This window comes from Cebus imitator, unplaced genomic scaffold (assembly GCF_001604975.1).
Source record: "Cebus imitator isolate Cc_AM_T3 unplaced genomic scaffold, Cebus_imitator-1.0 Scaffold157, whole genome shotgun sequence".
In the NCBI taxonomy this organism is placed as follows: domain Eukaryota; kingdom Metazoa; phylum Chordata; class Mammalia; order Primates; family Cebidae; genus Cebus; species Cebus imitator.
In genome coordinates this window covers 1,875,786-1,893,487 of record NW_016107472.1, presented here as the reverse complement: position 1 = coordinate 1,893,487, position 17,702 = coordinate 1,875,786, and the positions used below count along the sequence as shown (strand labels likewise).

Here is a 17,702-nt window from a genome sequence, read left to right as displayed (position 1 = left end):
TAAATGTGGAAAGAGATTCACCAAGTTTAAGCTAACTACTCAAAGTTTTACAGTTGTATACCTAAGGTAGAATTTGAATTTATTTTCTGTCCTGCCTATAGCTGATTGGACAAGAAGGCGAGTGCTAATCTTTCAAATCTTTATTCTGCAGCTTCCTGTTATGAAAATGTCTATGTTTCCTTCAAATATAGAGAAGAGGCTTGGCTATGTCACAAAACTTGGGTTTAGTGATCTGAAGAGCCATTTATAATCAAGATTTCATTCTGTTGTGTCAAACCCTTCGCTATACCTCATTTATAATAACACGGAAGAGGTGTAGGAGATACTGTGAAGACACTGGGACTAGATTGATAGGGAGGAGAGAGGGTCTGTCAGGTGAACATCACAGGGTAATTCAAGCACATGTATTTTGGGACATAGGTCTTCTAACGCCAACATAAACTATAAACTCATTCACAAACCAAGGCATAATTACTGATTAAAATTTTAAAAGTTATTCTAGTTTCAGAGAAATAAAAGTGCTAATTTATTATGAGAGGTAAGAGAGAGAACTAAAGGGAAAAAAGGAGAAAAGAAAAAGGGGACATTTGTTAAGAAAAAAATAAGAGAATACATTGGCTGAGACTACCTGCCACCTTAAAAATTTGTGGAATTTTCGTTAATGAGAAGTTCACAAGAAACATGTTATGTGGCAGAAGATTATATTCTTTCTTTGTACTCAAGTCCTTACAGTGCCTGTTTCACAAAGGAAAGATGAATCAACCTGGCTTATTACAAATAATCCATCAGGGGTGGAACATTGGGAGGAAGGCCACTTGACCTTTTGTATTTTCTTTATCCAGTTTTTATACCCAAGGGGTGCTGGTTGTGGCTCATAGCTGCTGAGTGTCCTATGGGGAATGGTATGTGCTACCAGGTGAAAGATGCTTGTCTTTCAAGTCCCCTGGGATGTTAATTTGGAGCCAGTTAGACTATTTTGGGGTTTTTTGGGATAGTTCTATAGTTAACATGTTATTGAGTTACAAAAGATTAGAAAAGTAGTTTTCAGTGTATAGCAACAGTTGTTCAAAGGATTCTTGGACTTTGAAACTTGGGAGGCGAGGCCAGGAGCAGTGACTCAGGCTGTAATTCCAGCATTTTGGGAGGATGAGGCAGGCAGATCACTTGAGGCCAGGATTTCAAGACCAGCCTGGCCAACTTGGTGAAACCCTGTCTCTACTAAAAATACAAAAATTAGCCAGATGTGGTGATGTATGTTTATAATCCCAACTACTCAGGAGGCTGAGGCATGGGAATCACTTGAATCCAGAAGGTGGAGGCTGCAATAAGTTAAGATTGTACCACTGCACTCCAATCAGGGAGACAGACCAAGACTCCATCTCAAAACAAAAAAGAAAGAAAGAAATTTAGGAGGCTACTGGTATAGGACTCAATCTCTCTCTGTGTTTCGCACGGTTTGTAGGGTGGCTCTATTATTAAGTCCTTTTTTTGGCTACAAGACACGAAAAACTTGACTTAAAGAGCCTAAGCAATTTGGAAATGTATCGGTTTGTATACGTAAAAATAAAAAACGGAGGGTCTATTTGCAAATGTAGGATGACCACTTTTTATATGCCTTGTTTTACTTGCTTTTCAATTGACATTCCCTGGGAGACTCTGTGCATGGCCAGAACATGGCCATACAGCACTCCAGGCCTTGCATCCTCTGGGTTTTAAGTCCCTTGGGGAAGAGTAAGTATCTCTTTCCCAGAAGTCAGTAAAAGTCTCAAACCATCTCATTTTATTTCACATACTCTGATTGGGTAACATGCCTGTCCCTCAACCCATAATACTTCCATTGCTTGGTGGCTCAGCCCTGAGTACCATCCCTGCAGTCAGCAAGGTCTTGGCCAACCTACAAAGATTGAGAATGATGAAAGTGTGGAACCTTAAATGGTTGTTACCTAAAGTGAAGTGAATCAACTTTGAGTGCCTAAAGAACAACATGTGTTCATTAGAGCAAGACTGCGTAAAAGAAGTAGAAGAATTTGAAAAGGGAGGAGGAGGAGGAAAAAAAGGGAAAAGGGGGAAGAAAAATATTGACATAGATGTGATTTCTGCCTACATATATGTTTAGGATTTCTGGGTAGGTGACCTTTTCAATGTGGAAAAACCTGTAACTACACATTATATTAAAAACTATACTTTCTGTATTTTTAAATTATATTAATAAAGTACTTAAAAATAGGGAGAATGATAATTAAAAAGGAAGAATAAGAATGGATTAGTTTTGATTCCCATTATCATCATCAAAAAGAGGCCCACATTCAAATTATATTTTCAGTACACTCAATGTAGAAAATATTACAAGTATCTCTCATTGTAGCCTTGAGGCCTTTAAAATGACAACATTTGTAACCCATGTTTTTTTATTGAATGCTTGATATTTTTACAATCAGGTATCAGATGTCTGAGGTATGTTTGAAAGGGCAAGCCATCTCATGTAGGAACTTTGGCTACCTACTTTTGTACCTGTACAGGTGAGATTTAAGCAACACAAGCTTTCTATGCATATGTTTATAATCCTTGTCTTTGTATGCTAAATTACCCATCAGCTTCTTGCACTCTTTAATTAGACAAATGACCTTCCAAAGGACTCCAGGGACACAGACAGACAATTTTGTAAATAAGGGGAACAGGTAACCAGGGGATGAGAGAAGGTAGTGGCAGATATATGAAGTAAAGGAAAAGAGAAAGTCAGGTAGGTAGGGCAGCCATGAAATGAGCTAGAAAGCATAGTTTTCGGCATAGTTACCTAGAGTATTTGTCTCTTTAAAATACTGTCCTTGAAACTATTGAGAGTTTTCCCTGATATGCTTGGAAAAGCTTCTCATCTTTGTTTGGACTCAGCAATAAAAGAATATTGGGCTGCTGTTTTCTGGAATTGGCATCCAGAATGCAGTGAATATTAAAAGTGAGATGGAAAATCCAGTCCCCAAATCACCCTTCAGATAAACACATAAAATCCAGAGTCAAGTACCTCTCTTAAGGCTTTACCTTCCACTGGGCTGACCTCCAGGAAGAGATGGTAAGTCCCTGAAGGGCTGGATGCTTCCCCAAGGCCATTCAGGTAGAGCCAGGAGCATTTCCATGGAAACACTGCATATGCTCATATGTGCATATATCCACCTGGCCTTCCTTCTTCCACTGACCAAGCTAAATGAGGCAATTTGTGCTATGGCCACTGGAAGCAGGGCTTGCTTCATTAACGCCGTTATCTTGCAAGCAGTATAGGGGAAAAGGTGTTCATTTCCTTTAGGGAAAGTGCTTTTCTACTGGGTCCTTGCCAAAGGTCACACTGACAATGTTTTGAGACAAGCTGGGCCATACCCTTCACGTAACTGTGGTGTGTTTTGTGGCCAGATTTCCTTTTTGTAAATAAAATCTTACATAAGCAGAGACCTGCTTACCTTGGGAGAGGGAGATGCTATTTATCCAAGGTAGGAAATTGGCAGTATATTATCACAGGGTATTTTCTGAGCAAATATTTAATCAGAACCTCTCCTATTTGTCTTTTTTTGGCCCGAGGATGTTCTATGAAGTGCAGTGCAGTGCCATTTTTATGTTTATGATTTACTCAGAGCTTTGCCACAAGCTGTTATGTATGCAATAGAAAGTTCAGTATTTCTAATTAAATTGTGCACCTAGTCTATTATCTGACATTCCTCTGTAATGCCAAATAAAAAGTTTTTATTAACACTCCTCATTGAGAAATATCAAGGTCCTATGAATTCACATTTTATGTTTTTCAAGGGGTATCACAAATGTAATGTAAATATAGTCGCTTTTACATACTTGTCATACCATGCCCATCTATCTGTGAACCCACCAAATCCAGTCTATTTGTGATTTTATATTTTTCAGTAGCCTGAACATTTTTCAATAAATACATAATATAAAAATATAAAATATAAATATTTGTTTTACTTAGGTGATATGTGAATGGCATTGAGCAAAAATATTAGCAACATGTTGTTTCAGAGCTCACGTGAAAGTGAGAATTTTTCTTTTTCTACATTGTGTTCTTATGCTACTTCTTAATCTTAGTTGAAGAAATACACCGAATGTTTTCTCTAAGTTTGCTTATCAAATAGTGGGAACAATGATTCATGCAATTATAATGGTGAAACATTTCAAATATAGTGACGATTGTCACTTAAATGATTTCGTTCTTTGGAATACTGTATTCCAATGTGCAATACAAGTGAGTGGGAGCACAGATATATCCTAGAATTTGTCCATTATGTCATGTGATGTATACCACAATGCAGTGATGGGAGCCATTACCAAGAGAATTTTTTTTGAGGGTGAATAACATGATCAAATCCAGCTAACTTCTCACCCATGGACATAGGATGGGAATGTGCGTGTTTCTAAGCATAAAAGGGAGAAACCGCTCTACCAACTTCCAAGGACATCACTTTGTCAGGCAAAAGTATGGCTTTTGAAGTCAGAAGCTCAGATGTTTGAATCCCATTGCCACTTCTATCCAACTATGATAAATTTTCTAAATTCTCTGACCATCTTTCTTGTTTTCTTGGAATAAATAAGTGAAGAGATATCTGTAAAAAGGTTTGAACATCATAGTTGTTCAATCAATGTAACTCTTCTTCAACTATGTAATGCTGTTGCTAGGGCAACAATTATATGTCTACCACCACTACTTCCAGGCCCTAGGACATTTCCTAAGGTACAGAAACTAGTCCATAAGTATTAATGAATGAATGTTAAAATTTGATAATTATATCCAACCAGCCATTCAAGTTAAAAACTCAAACAAACCAATAAAAATACTCCAAGGGTCCTGATCACCTAATTTGGCCTAGTTATAATGAAGACAAAACTAAGACTTGAAGAATCTGATGAACAATTAATAGTAAAGATTTTTAAATTTCTATTAGAAATGCTAAGCACTGTGATATATCTTTAAAAATGGTCATTTTAGGATAAATGTTGCTTAAAATTAAATTAACTCTCCTAATGAATAAAAGGGAGAAATACAGAAATGTCCCATTTTTAGGTATCTCCATTATATTAAAAAAGGAAAGTCAAAGGGTTTCATTACTATTTGCCTCATGAGCCAACATCTCTACAAATATATATACATATATATATTTATTTGTGTGTACATATATATACACATAGATGCATTTACATATATATACACATAAATATATATGTGTACATATATATATATATATGTACAAACACTCAAAAGAAAACATTTGCCTACTCAGCTTTTAGTATTTGTAAAGATACTAATTTTCACTTTGAGAGAAGGTATATTCAAAAGGAACTTTCTCTCTTTTATTTTTAAATGTGAGTATTTTTGTACTTGTGAATTTGCACATCTTCTGAATATGATTTAAAACTTGCAAATGTACTTTGATAGTATTATTTTGAAAATGTGTTTGTCTTCTTTTCTCTGTCCTTTCTGTCACCTGTTGGGTGTTCTTGCATTTCACTAAAATGTCTTTACTGCATTAAAGAAAGAACATTAGTTGAATCCTACTATTTGATCAAGATGGGATGTATAGATGGGAAAAGTATATCCACATATTTTAACCAAGACACACATGTGTCACTTGGATGTTATTGTCAATATCCATAGAAAATTATCAAAATAATCAGTTCTGTCACTACATAATGGAGAATATAAATCAATCTTGTTTGATATACAAATTAATTGAAACTTTATATGGTAAATTAGATAATAAAACCCTATGTACTTTATTAGTGGGAAATTCCTAGCATATCCTGGAGATGACTACTCTATCATTTGGGTTATTCCTTGTAAATAAACTGCAGTAGATCAATCCAGGCATATGAGAATTTTATAGAAATAAATAATTAAGGTCCAAACCAGTAATTCTCATTCTAGTTAGATTTCTATTTTATAAAATACCTTAAATATTTTCAGAGCAGAAGAATTTATTAATGTAATTCCCTCTCCCTAGCTGGATTCTTTTGTTTTGTTTTGTTTTAAGACAGAGTTTTGCCCTGGCCCCCCGGCTGGAGAACAGTGTTATGATCCTTGCTCACTGCAACCGCCACCTCCTGGGGTTCAAGTGATTCTCCTGCCTCAGCCTCCTGAGCAGCTGGGATTACAGGCATGCCCCACCATGCCCAGCTAATTTTTTATTTTTTGTAGAGATGGGTTTCATCATATTGGCCAGGCTGGTCTCGAACTCCATGGCCTCAACTGATCTGCCTGCCTTGGCCTTCCAAATTGCTAGGATTACAAGTGTGAGCCACTGCCCCTGGCCCCTACCTGGATTCTTAACCCCTTAAGGGATAGACCAAAATTCTATTTATATATGCAAGTAGGCAGCATAGTGTTCTGACTCTGGACATAGGTGCTCAAAAAATAAAAATTAGGGGCATAATCCATAATAAATGTTTCTGTCATTCATCATGTCTTGAATCAACACTCCCTGTTTCCAAGAGAACTTTGGCAAGGGGATGGATATACTCTGGGCATAGCCCATTTACAGCACTCTTGAGAGGGTCTTGTCTTCTGGCCTATCTGCTTCTGTATAACCTTAATGCTCATCAGCTTCACTGTGGTAGCTAGGGTGGTCATGTCTCATACTGATGTGGCTGAGATTCAGGTTGAGTTTACGCACTGCCAACAGAAAATGCTGTCTAACGTCCAGATGTTTTAGCTCCAGGTTTGAGCTTTCCTGTTTGGTCATCGTTTTTCTTTTCATGAAGATAAAAGTTTAGAAGCTTTGGATCAACATATTTGAAGTCCAAAGCTATGTTTATTCCCATCTTCCAAAGTAAAAACCTTTCCCCTGATTCTAGAAGGCGGCAGAAGAATCCTATCTGCAAACGGATATAAAATGCTGAACCTTAGAAATGAAGACTGACTCCAGATTTCATTATCTATTTCTTCTTAACGTATGAAGGAATATTATTTACTATGAAAGAGCAATGAGCCCAGGGACAACCACAAATCTTAATCTAACCCTTACTGTCTTTTCTCTTTTGGTTACTAATTATAAATCATTTTCAGTTTTCGCTGTTGACAGAAAAAAATACCATCAAGTAAACTCTAATTTTTTTTTTCTGTATTTTTTTTTATTGAACTGCCCTAGTTTATAAAACCCATTATGAGTAGTGGATTGAAGGTGAGTTCAGAACAAAATTTCTAGGAACCCGTTTACAAAATGCTCTTCCATATCATTGTTTATCCAACCGAAATAGGGACGCTAATAAGCAGTCTGCAGAAAACCAATTCCTATTGAGTTCAGGACAGTCAGTGAGGGCAGTCAAAGAAAAGAGCTGGGAGAGTGTTGGAAAAGGGGAAAAGACAGTCAAAGTAGTACAGGAGAAAAAATGAAGGATACTAACACTGGATGAAACGCTCAACCAGGAAAGAAGGATCACAAGAAATGAACCAAGGAAAGATAAAGAAACGCGCTGAAACGGTGAAGAAAACTTGTGGCAGGGGTGGGGAAACTGCTATGAATAATTAATAACTATGCAAGAGAGAGAAGTAGAGAAAGAGGAAGCTAACAAAATATCCCAAAAGAGACTCTTGCTTTTTGTTGGGAAAAAATATGCACAAAACAGATGAAGTCTTATTCTGTTCCTGTTAAAACTTCATTATATGTTGACATTTCAGAGCTGGCTTTAGATATGAAAATGAATTTGTCACTGTCTTGTTCCCTGTAACAGAAGCCATTCTCTGCTTTCACGTAGGAGAGAGACAACAGGGCTAGGACACCACACGCAACAGGAGTACATCAGCCAAAGATAGAGATCCCCAGGAAATAAAGGACCCCAAGTGCTGCAGCGAGGAATTTCTTTTCTAACTCTCCTTCTGTCTAAAACCCAAGATCTTAACATTCTTCCTAACACTCTTAGAGGATTTATCCACCCAGAAGAAGCAAAAGCCAGTGAGTTCTTTGCTATGCAAAGGTCAGAGGTGGAGTTTATAAATGAAAACAATACGCTTTGCATGTGTAAAATGAATATTTCTTATAAAACTCCCAAGTATTTATGAGCCCAATTGTGTTTTCTTTTTGAGTGTGTGTGACCATGTCCCTGTCTACAGCAATCTGACTGCGGTAAATGGCTTCATTTCTTTCACTGGATCTTAATTCCACATATTCTGCAGTTTTAAAGTTTAATGGATAATATTCATTCTTCTCCATATTTTTGCATTTTCATTTTGTGTTTTCAAATCTCTCCTGGCCAGAAATATTTTCCCAAACAGTAATTTACTTTTTAAAATATGGTTGGTGGTACAATCAGTCTTTAAAATGTTTTCAAAGTTATTTACATTTTAATGAATTTAAAATGCTTAAATGCTGAGAATAGATATTTAGATTTGGTTTTTCCCAAATGACTTAATGCAAATAAACTTTTCAAAGTTTGAGACAAAGACCACACTTGCATAATTTTTCAAAGACCAGATCAGTGTAAGACAAGAATGTGATAATGTGGTATGATTCTGGGGCAACTCGGAGGCCTGGAGCCCACAGACAATTTTCATGAATGAGAAGAAATGATGTATTTGGTTTCCTGAGGCTATGAGTGGTAGGTCTTCTATTCAAACTAGGCAAATTTCAATGGAAAAAGATTTTTACAACATTTGTGGGCCATCCACAGCTCAAAAAATGAGAAGTACCTCAGCAACTTGGATGGAGTAACTCCATCACCTTTTTGCACATTTGTGGAAAATGCAGTGTGATTCCATTGTTCTTTCTAGATGAAAAGATTGTCTTTTACCACGCATATGAAAAGAATGTTGCATTTGTTGTTTCTCTATCTAGAGAGCTGACCATATTAGATGATAAGGAAATCTTTGCCCTAAAATTATACTCTTATAGTTCCTGAGTGAACAGTCTTTTTATCCACATTATATCTTGATGGTAAGGAAGGCACATATTATCTTGTTTGAGAGTTGTAATTTTACTGTTTCTTAGTCAATACTCCTTTCTCCAAATCATGCCTTATTATCTGGCACCCAATGAATTAAGTCATCTCAACATTCATGGGACACTGTACAGCATCAAAGCCAAGGCACTTAGCATATACTCCAAAGATGGGTCGAACAAATCTGATTACTATCTACCATGTTAATAAAGTCTTAAGGCAGATAGTAACTTTTTAAATTGAAGATATAGCCATATGAAGCCTAGCATCAAAGGATACTCTTACCCATTTAAAATAAAAAGATAACCCAAGGAACCATTTTTGATTCACAGTGGTTTTAATGAAAGAAGTGAAGGAAAGAGTGTAGCAATTAAAGCAGAATGGCTTTTGTTCTTCAAGTTCCATAGTCAATGTGTAATTGTTTTTCAACCCCAACTTCCTTCTACATCATCATGTTCTTCATATGGCATAATGTTGCCTATTGTTGGAATCTCATCGAATTTGAAAAACCTAGACTTTTGTTGCCATTTTTTTTCATATGCATTGTGAGAAGCACAAGTTAAGTTCAGAATATTATGCAGAGGATAAATTGTATCTCTAAACAAAAAATATTCTGGCTGTGGCCCATGACTGGAGGAGGTGTCATGGCCACTTCTAGTGGTTTCTGGCCACTTTCCCAAAGCTCCGTATAAGACACAGATCACACATATCCAAATGAGAAGGCAGCTCACTCCACCCTTGGTTATATCTATTTACATGTGGGTAGAAGAGACATGATCAAACGCTAATAATTTACTGCTGGTTTCCTATTATTGATAATATCATGAAAATTGTTTTTATCTTTTTTTGACGATTAAAACAAAAGTAACTTTTTTGACTTTTCTCAATTAGAAAGTAACTCAAAAAAAAAAAGCTAGTCTTTCCTCAGTGCCTACAGTTTGTAGTACCTCTTGTGTATCTTTTATTACTATACAGTTATGTATTTTAAACTCTTTCAAAGCCATCATAACCTTCTAAGGGCAGGGAACACCTCTTCCATGGTTCCCATGGAAACCATAGCTCTTGGCCCAGAGTTTTACCCAAGGTTTCCAGTTACCTGTGATAATATGAGTGAAAGTGAAGACTGAACAAAGGGAGAGAATAGAGGAACTTCTTTCGGCTTCTCGACTGAATGAGGTTGAGATTTTCTGTGGTAAAATTATATGTGTTAAATGTAAGTTGAATCCTAGATAGATTTATTTTTTATCACTCGTTAACTAATTTATTTAATAAATATTTAAAGAGCACTCACACAACTTTCTAAGTGATGGGAATGTAAAAGTGAGTTAGACGGACATAATCTTCACACTCATGGAGATTACTTGTAAAGGGGATGGCTGAATGTGAAAAACATACAAAAAAGTACTAACAATAAGTATTGAAGAATGGTAAGTACTATTTAGAAATATAGAGTGACAGGGTCTCTTCTTTAGACAGGGGATCAGGAAAGACCTTTTGATAAGGTGACATTTAAACTGAGCTTTAGAAAGCAAAAGGGAACCAGCTGTGTAAAGATCAGATCATTCTTGAGAAAATAACCTATTTAAACATCACTTGGTAATTATCATCAACATATCCTCTATTTGTATGTTTCCATGTGCACATGTATGTATAAATGGGTTTTTACTATAGAATGTGTTTGCTTTATTCATGCAGCAGTATATTGGGAACATTTTGCCAGCTTATTAAATTTATTTCTACATTAATGATGGCATAGAATTCCATTGATTGCAGATAATATTTTATTAGCCCCTCCTCATTGTTCTCATATTTGTCTTGTCTCCAATGCTTTGATGCCTTGATTTTTACTTTTGTGCAGTCATAGCCTCTAAAAAAAAAAGAGTGTATGAAGTAATGAATAGCGCAGACTCTAGAGCAGGGGTATCCAATCTTTTGGCTTCCCTGGGCCACACTGGAAGAATAAATCTCTTGGGCCACATATAAAATACACTAACACTACTGATAGCTGATGAGCTAAAAAAAAAAAATCGCAAAAAAATCTCATATTTTAAGAAAGTTTATGAATTTGTGTTGGGCCACATTCATAGCCATCCAGGGCTGCATGTGGCCCACAAGCCATGGGTTGGACAAACTTGCTCTAGAGCCAGTCTTCCCGAGTCTTGACCTGGCTCTACCATTTACTAACAGTATTACCTTAGGTGAACTGCTTAACCTATCTGTGCTTCAATTTTGCCATCTCTAAAATGGGCATAATAGTAGTACCTACGTCATAAACTTGCTGGTAGGACACTTCACTGAGTTCGTTCTTGTATTGCCTAAAGAGAAATGCCAGCTCCCACCTGAGCATATTGATAAATGTGAGCTAAAAATTTCAGGTTCTAGGGAACTTGGTGGAAAATGAAATGTATGTTTCCAACCCAACATTGCCAGTATCCTAATTATGGAAGAAGTTTATAATATATTTTTAAAGGTTTATAAGAAAGTTCAGATAAAGTTAAAATTGTGTAGATTAAAAAATATCCCACTATACTCCCCTAGGAACTTACTTAAGAATACACAAATTTTCAGGTCCTGTAATGTTCATGGTTGTGTTTTCTGGGAAGGTCAGAAACATTGCAAACTTGTTTCTGGGCTTAGTATTTATATGTTGATAATATGCTTATCTGCTCACTGAGGCCTCAATGCTAAGCAATGATGCAGTATTTCAGTTTAAGTTTTAGGTCTTATAGTAAATAACTATTATTGGGTGGAAAGTTCTACAGAAAGGCCAGTGAATTCAAGTAATGAGAAAAGTACACACAAATGAAATGTGATTGAGATGAAAAATTGAAGATGTCGGGGCCTTCTCAACTCTAAGCCATCACATCGCCCCTAGTCTGAGTGTTCTTAACCTGGAGTTCCTGTAATGGGCGTCACAGAGTTTGTCATCCACCTAAAATCGCTGACATTCTGTAATCAGAAGGTCACTTGATGAGCACAGAATTAAAGTAAAGGGAGTTAGCAAGAATAGCTAAATGGCTCCTATCCTCCAGTTATGATGATAGCCTGATGTATCCATCAAATTTAGTTTGTTTTACTCAGGGTTTATGAAGAGCTCAAAAAGGCCTGTGATAATCCTTAAAACTCCTAAACCCAAACCCAAACTTTGCATGTGTTTATTGTTTGGAGTTTTTCTAAGTAGAAGGTAAACAGCCATATATACATATATGTATTTGTTTGTTTGTTTGTTTTTGTTTTTTTGAGATCGAGTCTGGCTCTGTCACCCAGGCTGGAGTGCAATGGCGTGATCTTGGCTCACTGCAACCTCCGCCTCCCAGGTTCAAGTGATCCTCCTGCCTCAGCCTCCTGAGTAGCCAAGACTACAGGTGCATGCCACCATGTCTGGCTAATTTTTGTAGCTTTAGTAGAGACAGGATTTCACCGTGTTGGTCGGGCTGGTCTTGAATTCCTGACCTTGTGATCTGCCCACCTCTGCCTCCCAAAGTCTGGGATTACAGGCATGAGCCACCAGCGCCCAGCCCTTAAGTTTTATTTTAAAAGATACCTTGGAATCAAAGTAGATTAAGGACCACTCATCCAGCCTGCTTAACTGCTCCAGAACCTGGGAATAGTCCTAGCCTTATGTAATTTTTGCTTTGGGAACCTGCTGTCACCTTGACACCCTAGAAACTTGTTCCTCTGACTTCTACTGCAAGTAAAAAATAACTGGGCTCTTGTATTATCCCTGAGTACTGTCCCTCACCCGTGAATTTCAGTCTCCCAGAAAAACTGTATTTGTTGACAAAATTCTCAGCCCTTTCCCTTCTCCTTCCCCTTCCCTTCCCTTCCCTTCCTTCTCTTCTACTGACCACAATGCAGAGCCGTTTTAGATTAAGATATTGTGTTCCTTTTTCTTTTTTTTAGACAAAGAATCCACCAGCCTCAGCCTCCTGAAGTGCTGGAATTACAGGCGTGTGCCACAGCACCCAACCAGAAATTGTATTCTTACAGATTTTGACAATATGTAATATTTGTTCAGCTACAGTTTTATTCCTTATGCCATAAATTAGCTCATGTCTCGCACTGCCAACATACCTTTTACTTATATCTTATTTGAAATTTCTTGGTTATATATGTCTCTCCATATGACTGTGAGCTCCTTGAAAAGCTTTACATGTCTTTATCTCTCCACATTAGCATCTAAATCCATGCCTGAACAAATGTATATTATCTGGCTACCTTATAAAATTTTACTCTAACATTGTCTTTGAAAATATTATGTGGAACATATGACATGGCCTCCTCTTTATAAAGTTAAACTAAAGAAATTACCTTTTTAGCCTTAGTAACTTATGCAAATGATTATGTGTCCATTTTTGTGCTGAATGTCTAGTGCTCTATTTATAATATCCCTGCTATTAACTGTAGTAGTCATGGCATATATTTTATGTACTAACTATAATATTTGTTTTATTTTGTCTTTCTTATGGTAATTTTCTCTTTGCTTGTTTCCTTTAGTAAATATTATTTGCATGCAAAGTTAAATCATCTTAAATTCGTTTGGTACAACTTAGGATGTAAACATACATGTACATATATCTATATAGTCATGAAATAATTCCTATCCCTACCATTTCTATAACAGATAACAATCTTATGGCTATCTAGAAGAATCCAGTTCTAACAGGAGAAAGAAAGACACAATTTTTTAAAAGTTGGTTTTGCTCTCACTTAATCTCTAATTAACTTTTAGTTTGACCTAAGTCCGCAGCCCTCCCTTCTCTGGAATAATGCAATGTGTTACTATCCAAGCCCTGACAAAGTTGCTGTGCAAATAGTACCTCTATAATAGAAATAAAATGTGAAATGGCATATCATAATGTCAGAATATGTAGTGTTATATAAATCTATTACCAAACATTTTGCTATACAAATTTGTGGTCCTCAAACCAGTAGTCTCAACCTCACCCAGACTTACTGAATTGGAATCTGCATTTTAAGAGAACCCCAGGGCATTTGTATGCACATAAAAATTTTGAAAAGCACTGACTTGCGTGATCAAATGGATGATAAATTTCATTTTAAATGTTAAAAAATACAAACTTTATATGAGGGTTGGAAGTTGAATGAAATGTAAAAAATAAAAATTAACTTGAATTTGGATTTGAGTCCTGACTTGGCCTTCTATTTTCATTTATGCAAGATTCAATTAATATTTACCTCCTACTCTTTATCAGGAGCGTATGTGGATGATGTGTATACAAAGATGAGCAGATAGAGCCTCTGGTCTCACAGAGCTAACTCTGTAATCCTGAGCAAATCTGTGGAAACAGGATGGATCTAACACACATCCAATTTTGCGCCATCCCACCCACCCCCTGCAAAATCTACTAAATTTGCTGTAAAGGGATTTGTTTTTTTCTAAAGACAAATATACAAGAATGGCGACAACAAGAGAGAAAAGCACAGCAAAAACAATTTTGGAAGCTGTAGGGCAGATGGATGAGTAAAACTGACTTAGCAGATGTGAAAATGCTGAAGTGTAAGCCAGTAACGGGAAAAACTGAGAACCAAAGCAATTCATCCCACAAACAGTTCAGGAATTGGCAGCACCAAATACTACGGGAACTAGGGGGAAGGAAGGTTGGGGTTGAGATGGGGAGCAAGTAAAATGAGAGAAATTGTTTGAATGACATTTAAGAGTCAGTTAAATCACTAGATCTTATCCTCTGCCCATGGCTCTGGCTGACTCTTCCTGATTTAGGTTCTCTGGAGAGGGAAAACAGGTCTCTGTACTGGGGGATGCCAGATATAGTTGAAGGTGTGGTACATGACATGTGCATATTAAGTACTAAGACCTTACCCACATCCAACCTCAGCCTTAATTTTCCACTGAGACTACATAGTATTGGCAGCCAGGTTTTTCTCTGTCTACAGAATACTGTAAGACTCTTTTTTGAGAAATATAAGTGACTCAAAAGAAAAATAATCTTAAAAATATATATATGAAATAAATATTTATGAGTCCATACTGACAGTAACTTCACGGTGGATAAAACTGATAAACACTACTGCAGCAAGGTCATCAAGGTCAGAGTCAATAGTGACAAGTTATGTTGATAGTATATACCCTTCTTAATAGAAATAATTAGAATGACAGTTTACTTCTGTGGTTTCCTCCCAAAGACACATAGCCCTAGTCGAAGCGTGAAAAAAAAAAAAAAAAAATTAAACAAATGTCACTAATGAGACATGCCACAAAATACCTGACCACAACTCCTCAAAACTATCAAAGTTATCAAAAACATAAAAAGACTAAGAAGCTGTCACAGCCAAGAGAAGCCTAAAGAGATATAATAACTAATGTGGCATATTGGATGGGATCCTGGAATGAAAAAAGGACATTAAGTAATATATTATGAAAATATAAATAAGGTATGAATGTTACTTAATACTAATGTATCAGTATTAGCCAAGTAATTGTGGCAAATGTAGCATACCAATGTAAGATGCTAATAATAAGGGAAACTGAGTGTGGGGCTATATGAGAACTCTCCTTTCTATCTTCCCAATTAAATGGAAACTATTGCTTCTGGGAATAAGAGGGAGAAATTGACATGGGGTTTATGGGGAACTCTGTGCTGCTTGTAGTTTTTTAGTAAATCTAAAACTGTTCTAAAATAAAGTTTATTTTAAAAATAATATAGAATGAACAGGGGGTGGGGGAATGACAGACACAAGGGTCTCCTGCAATAAATAGCACAGCCAGGTCACCCTGCAGTGAAGCCCTTAGCCAAGGAGTCCCACCCACACACTCAGAGTTTCCAGTCATCATTTTTAAAATAATTATACAAGTTGCATTTTATCTTATCATACCAGTATTTTAGATATCACCTTTCTGTGACAGTCCATGTAAGTCGAATGTTTCGATTATCCCTTGCTGCATAAAAAATTACTCAAATCTTAGTGGCTTAAAACCACCACCATTTTGTTGTATCTCAAGATTCAGAAATTTGGACAGAATATAACTAGGTGATTCTTTTGTTTGACGTGGTGTTGACTGAGGTTGCTCCATGCTGTTCAGCCACTTGTCTAGAAGCTTGACACAGGGCTAGTTACAAGCCTGGACTGTTGGCCAGAGAACCTATGCATGGCCTCTGCAGTCTAGCGTCCTCTCAGTAGTCAAACTTTTGATGTGGTTCCTAGGGAATCTTCCAATAACCCACTTACATTTTATTCCTCATTTTAAATATGAATTACACGTGAAGATTTCAAGAGACCTACGGAATACCTCTAACATGAAAGGAACCAACGTTTTATTCTTCACTTTAAATATGAATTGCATAGGAAGATTTCCAGAGACCTAAGGAATGCCTCCAACATGAAGAAACCATTTGCAAATGATAATGACAACTTGAAGTAAAAGAAGGATTTGAGCAGGAGAAAACTTTTAAAAAGTCTTAGACAAGAGAAGATATGGCACCCATGAAATGACAGGTGTTGGAGGTTACAAACATGATGGTAGACATAAAAAAAAAATAGCCGTAATAATAGTAAAAGCTGAGAAAATGTCTCATGAAATGGAGGCAAAAGAAAAAAAACTAGAAGAAAAAATATATATTATAGGACCAGTCCAGGAGGTCTACCATCCAATTAATAATAAATACAAGAAAAAAATTAGAAAAAGATATGAGAAGAAATTAACAATGAAATAGTTCGATGAAACTTTCCCGAGCTGAATATGAGTTTTCAAGTTTAAAGGATTGAAAGGGGTGGAAGTCGCTCCACCTCAAGGCATTTCAGCATAAAATTTCATAACAGTAAGATAAGGAATAGAACCAAAATAAAATCTAAGTAGGAGTGGGGAAAAAAGTCAGATTCAAGGGACCAGAAATCATTTTGGACTTCTCAGTAGCAACACTGGCATTTAGAATTCAATGGAAAAGTATCTTCAAAATTATATAGGAAAATGCTTTTTAATTTAGGGTTATCAACAAAGGTAATTTTTTTTTGCCTTCACTTTTAGTTGATAGACACAAAATTCATAAAATAACTTTAATCTCACAAATCTTAAGAAGTCAATGGAGGATGTTTTCTACCAAAATAATGAAATAAACATAAAAAAGCAATGGGCAAGAGAAGAAAGGAGACTGAACACAAGACAGAGGCAAAGAGAGGTTCCAGGATTATAGCCCCCTGCACATGTAGAGAGCAAACAGTTCAGAACAGACTAGATTCCATTCTCAGTACTTCCATTCATTGACTAGAATTCCTTGACCGAGTAACTGACCTATCTGTAACTCAGTTTTCTATTCTGGAAAATGGGAGTCATCAGGGTACCTACATTACATAGGTTGTTGTAACAAGAATTAAACCTGACAACACATGTAAATATATTTGAGCTATGCCGGGCACAAAATAGATGCTCAGCAAACATTGGCCGTTACCATTTATTATTAAAGTCCCTTTCAACTTTGCTATGTCTTCATTCTGTGTTGAAAGTAATGCAAATGGCCAGGTACAGTGGCTCACACCTGTAATTCCAGCACTTTGGGAGGTCGAGGTGAGTATATCAACTGAAGTCAGGAGTTTGAGACCAGCCTGGCCAATATGGTGAAACCCTGTCTTTACTAAAAATACAAAAATTAGCTGGGCATGTGGCAGGCACCTGTAATCCCAGCTACTAGAGAGGCTGAGGCACAAGAATCGCTTGAACCTAGGAGGCAGAACTTGCAGTGAGCTGAAATTGTGCCACTGCACTCCAGCCTGGACAACAAGAGCAAAACTCCACCTCAAAA

General features: G+C 36.6%; 1 protein-coding gene across 3 annotated transcripts in view; it reads left to right on the top strand.

The window, feature by feature from the left end:
- LOC108314578 (limbic system associated membrane protein) overlaps nt 1–17,702 on the top strand; it is a 637,397-nt gene that overhangs the window by 317,266 nt on the left and 302,429 nt on the right. The gene's annotated exons all lie outside the window — the stretch shown is intronic.